This window comes from Bison bison, unplaced genomic scaffold, assembly GCF_000754665.1.
Source record: "Bison bison bison isolate TAMUID 2011002044 unplaced genomic scaffold, Bison_UMD1.0 scf7180017864168, whole genome shotgun sequence".
Lineage (NCBI taxonomy): Eukaryota > Metazoa > Chordata > Mammalia > Artiodactyla > Bovidae > Bison > Bison bison.
The window spans coordinates 1,569,634-1,575,094 of NW_011494740.1; the positions used below are offsets into that span (position 1 = coordinate 1,569,634).

The window sequence follows — 5,461 nt, forward strand, 5'->3', positions numbered from 1 at the left end:
GAATGGGAGGCTGGCCGGGGACGCTGGCGCCCTCCAGCCGGGCTAACCTAGTCTTTGGGGCTCATGGTCGATCAGCTTGTAACTTTTATTCCTCTGGGGCGCTAAAGCTTCTGTTATTGCTTGGGATTCTTAAATATACATCATGTTATTCTTATGTATGCTTTGTAAATATGTTTTTCTTAAGTTTGTTTTCTGCTCGCTGGGGGCGGAGGGAGGGTGTGGAGGCGGGAAGTCTCTCTCTTTTTCTTTTTTTGGTGGTGGGGCACATCTCCGGGAGTGATTTAGACTTCAAACCTTCTCTTTCCTCTTTGTAAAGAGTAGGGGTCCTCAGAGGATAGTATTTTATTTCCTGATGATGTAACTACCAAACAATTCTTCAAGTGATGATGGGAAGGCCAGATGAAATCTTATTTTTTTCAGTGTTTTTCCTGAAAGAACCTCCTCATTCCTCATTTCTGCATGCCTGTGTTTTAATGAAAGTAGTTAAAACTAATCGGTTTATTTGGCAGGGACAGTATTTATTAAAGAAATTTAATGTTTTGTGCTGTACTTTCAAGATAGTATAAAAATAGAACTTCAAAACTAGTTTTAATTCATCTGTTCTCTTCTACAAAATGAAAAAAAAAACAGAGAGGAAAAAAGAAACCAACAAAATATGACTGAGTTAAGCTTGCTACCTTTTACTCTGGGACAAGTTTACTTCTTTAAAAACTTTTTCTAGTAAATGAGAATTAACTTCCTAATTGCTTTGCACATCGATAAGAGAAGTAATCTCAAAAAGTCCTAGCCAACTATATGAATCTGCTAAGTAAATTAGAGACATGGCTGCCTCATTTGTGAGTTTCAAATAAACTGAGTAGTTTAAATAACTTGAGTCTGTTTAATTTTTTAAATTACATTAAAATAGGATTGCTCCCTATTATAATGTACATGTCTATGGAATTATTGTTTCCATATGTTTCGTCAAACAGAAATAATAAAAATAGTCTGCCTGTTTCTTTTCTTTAGTGTGGAGTGGAGAAAGGCTGGTTGCAGAGGATTTATAGTTAGTGAAAATGGTGTGGAGAAAAGATGCAGGGCCCCAAAAGAAGTGTGTATCATCTTTAATAGTGGGCTCACATTGACAGTTCTAGATCACTCTACCTGTCTACTGAGAAGCATATTAAACTAAGCCCTGCTTTTTGTATATACTCTTTTAAGAGAAGTGAATGACCATTCACTTCAGCTGAACTTAAACTTTAATATTTGATTTGCAGTTTTGTATTAACATTTTAGATGTTAGTTTGTTGGTTTTAATGGTTACTTTGCCTTATGTTGTGTGTGTGTATGTGTTAGTCACTCAGTCCTGTCTGACTCTTTGTGACCCCATGGACATAGCCCATTAGGCTGCTCTGTCCATGGGATTCTCCCAGCAAGAATATTGGAGTGGGTAGCCATTCCCTTCTCCAGGAGTCTTCTGGATCCAGGAGTTGAACCTGCGTCTCCTGCATTCTTTACTATCTGAGCCACTAGGGAAGCCCATGAAGTGTATTTAAATCTTTTGTGTGTGTGTGTGTATGTGTCCTGTGCTTACCTTGTACTTATTCAACATGCTTTGAGATTTTTACACTGTTGCAAATGAGACAAAATGACTGTTACGAAAGTTGCATGAAGCACAAATTCCTGAATCTCAGTTCCAAACTGGTACGGTAAAGTACCTCTACCCAAAGCTAGCATTTTTGTAACTTGTTCTGCCTCCTTTACACTCTGATGGATACAGAGACTTCCTCACATTTGACACTGCCTTTTATTTCTTTCTTATATTTTTGTACTTCTGCTTTGCATTTATGTCTATGCTTTTGACTTCCCAGTTTCCCTGTAAAATTGTCAGGATTATTTCCTCATTTTCTTTGTTGAAGAACTGAAGACTAGAGAAGTTAAATGGCTGCAAGATTTGTCTAGGATTCTTGAAGCAAATAAGACTCTGATGCTGGGAGGGATTGGGGGCAGAAGGAGAAGGGGACGACAGAGGATGAGATGGCTGGATGGCATCACTGACTCTATGGACAAGAGTCTGAGTGAACTCCGGGAGTTGGTGATGGACAGGGAGGCCTGGCGTGCTGCGATTCGTGGGGTCGCAAAGAGTCGGACACGACTGAGCGACTGAACTGAACTGAACTGAACTCCCAAGTTCCTTTGCTGTTACTCCCTGAAGCACTGGTCCCTGACACAGCTATGACTCAGCCTTGCAACGAAGGTCATGGTATGTGACCACTCTCTTCAGGAACCAGTTAGTGACTCTCATTGGTTGAGCTTGTAGCACACACCAGTCACGGTGCTTAGTGCTCTGCATGCACTCCATCATTCAATCTGCCTAACATTCTGAGGTGGTTTATCCATACTTTTCAGATGACAAAACACATTTGAAAGGGTAAAATTGCTTGACCAGTCACACTGCTGGTAAAGTAATGAAAAGAAAAATTTGAAGCAGTGTTTATATATATACAGGCTTAGTCTTACCCTACCTTAGGGATTTACTCAGAATCTCTCAGAGGTGTTGTTAGTAAAGAAATAATCAGATTTAACTGAGAAGTTTGTGTCTTTATTTTCCAGACTGAATGTTGAACTAAGAAAGCTAAAACTCACGCTCTTCAGGGGCTACACACCAAAGCCGCCCTGATTGTGTGCTGAATAACCCCAGGGAGTGTTGTTTACATTGGAAACACTGTGGATTTGTATATTTACTAAGATAGTTTTCTTGAGACTGTTGGCCACACATTCTAATAAACTTAGAATATTGTAACAGTTCTCCAGCAGTTGAAAGTGGAACATTTTGAAGGAGGGCACCCAGGGTGCCCTCCCCAGAAGGGCACCCTGGGTCTTATAGTGCACACTTCAGCCAGCCATTGGCGTTGTGCTCCACTGCCACATGTCAATGAGTAGGCTTTTATCTCCTTTCCTCCTATCAGCATTCTCTTGGCAATGTAATTTTTGTTCTTTTAGCTTCTAACGTATTTATTACGAAAAGAATAGCGATGTGACCATTGTGCCACAGTCTTGGCCAAGGAAGTTGTTACTTCCCTTTTTACAGAAAATTTCACTGCCCAATTCCTATGTGACTCTTCATTTTATAATCAAGAATTTTGTACAAATAAGTATACCTACAAATAAAAGTCCTTTCTACAGTGAGTAAGCTGATTTATAATCTAAATCAGCAATAGTTTAAGTTATCATTTGGAGATGGTACAAAGGAATTTTTCTAAGTTAATTGCTTTCTAATGTGGAAGTAAAGTTTGTAGGCAACAAGGCTGGAGACTAGGATATATTGACTTGATTGAACTGTGTGAGGTCACTTTTGTTAAATAGTCAAAAACAGTTGAATATCAGCAGTTTCCCATGGTTCAAGCTATTGCCAGGAGGTTATTACAGTGACCACAGCAACCAATGTCATTAGTAATGTCCACAATGTCATCATTATTTAACTGTTTTAAAATGCCATTAATGTGTTACTAAACATAACAGAGCCCGTCTCTCTTTGTGAAGTGACTGCTCTTTCTTTCTTGTCCTGTCTCCATGTCTTTGTTTCTTCTTGTGATTGGTGAAGTCTTTTAGTCATCCGAATAAGTGCCAGAGAAGCAGTATTCATAATTAGCTGAACCTTTTCTAGAACCGCCCATAATTTTTGCTGTTGGCTCTTTAATCAGGTAAGGGGAGATGTACACTGTTCTGTGAAGCTCTGCTGTAAGCTCTGGGATGGTAATGCTAACTCTGAATGGGACACATTTGCCCCTTTGCCTCTCATAGGGTTTACGTGGAAACACTGTAACAGGCAAAGAAAAGCAACAATTTTTATTATGGGCATGGTCCTGTTATGAGAAGCGAAGGGAATGGGGGCAGATCCAGGATGGCATGGGGCGAGGCAGAATGCTGTGGTCCTCCATTGCATCAGGCTGAAGTTAGATTGGCCAGAGCATGAGTCTTTGGTGCTAAGACACTCCTCCTGACAGAACATTCTAACATCTCACGGACAGACTTCTTGCCACATGGCTTTGCTGCTGAGCATTGGACAAGCCTGACATGGGCTTCTCTGCTGCTCCACAATTAAGGAGGAAGGCTAAAGGGACTGAGCACCACGATGGACAGCTGTGGAACATGGAGCCAAAAGGAAAGTCTGAGGGTGAAAACAGCTTCTCTCCATGCCAGGGAGAATCACTTTTCTGACCTACCTCTTTCTTTTTACCCTTCTTTCAGTTCCCTGGTGTTATCTGCCTCACTCTGTACACATAAACGCCCACATGAAATATACCACGTCCCCAGGCAGCACAGCATTTAACATGCGCACAGAGAGCTTTCACCTGCAGTTAATGGGCTGCAGTGAACTTTAGTTTACGTGTAGGTCGTCTTTTTTACCTGCAGCTCAAGTCTCCTGTCCCAGGCCTCCATATGTGTGCACGCTTAGTCACTCAGTCCTGTCTGACTCTGCAACCCTGTGGACTGCAGCCCACCAGGCTCCTATGTCCAGGGGGATTCTCCAGGCAAGAATTTTGGAGTGGGTTGCATTTCCTTCTCCAGGGGATGTTTCCCACCCAGGAATTGAACCCACATGTGCTTGGCAGGCAGATTCTCTACCACGGAGCCACCTGGGAATGCCATTCATACTTTAGCTGACTTTGATTTTAAAAAGGGACCAATCCTTTGAGAGTTAACTTGGGCTGATAACAACAGTATCAGTGGTAATGTTAGGAAATGGGAAGCCCTTTATTCACGTTAAAATGAATGCTATTCTGTGGCTTTAAAAATTAATTTAAAAATAGTTCAGTGCCCATGTCATAATTTGGAAAATGAAAAAAGTCAAAAAGACGTTTTACAACTAGTCCTACCACATGATTACTGCCAGCTATTAACAATTCCATGTACTGTGTTTCCTTTTAGTCTTTTTCTAAGCATTTGTAAAGCATGATTGTTTTCATACTGTGGGATATAATTGTATATTGTTTCTTACTTTTTTACCTTTTCTATATTTATTTTAATTATGTTCCTGTCTTTTCTGTAGACATTGGGTCATTTAAAAGCATATATTTGCATATTTTCCCTAGAAATGGTGGGTCATGAAGCCAACCACTGACATCACCATTGTTTTTTCTTCAATAAGTGAAACAAGGAAGTGCATAGTTAATGGAGACTCCTCTGCTTCAGAGACCTCCTGTTCTTGGTTTACGTGGGATGCTACGAGTTGACTATAGGACACTAGTGAGCCTGCCAGTTGGTGAGAAGGATAACTTGGAGAGAATGAAGTATTGATAATACGATGCCACCGTAAGATTATTAAATGGGAAGCAGGAAAAGCCTGCTATTTAGGTCCAGTCCTTTTGCTTATTTATTCCTGTAAACATTTTATGTTTCCTTGGTAACTAATAATAGTTTTGAGAAATTGTTGCACTCACAAGTATTACTGCAAGAGTAAAAAAAAAAAAAAAAGCCT

At 40.3% G+C, this 5,461-nt stretch overlaps 2 protein-coding genes across 5 annotated transcripts in view; one reads left to right on the forward strand and one right to left on the reverse strand.

Annotated features, from left to right (window-relative positions):
* The window catches only part of CMSS1 (cms1 ribosomal small subunit homolog (yeast)), a 395,179-nt gene that overhangs the window by 56,766 nt on the left and 332,952 nt on the right, over positions 1-5,461 (forward strand). The gene's annotated exons all lie outside the window — the stretch shown is intronic.
* FILIP1L (filamin A interacting protein 1-like) overlaps positions 1-5,461 on the reverse strand; it is a 308,683-nt gene that overhangs the window by 48,102 nt on the left and 255,120 nt on the right. The gene's annotated exons all lie outside the window — the stretch shown is intronic.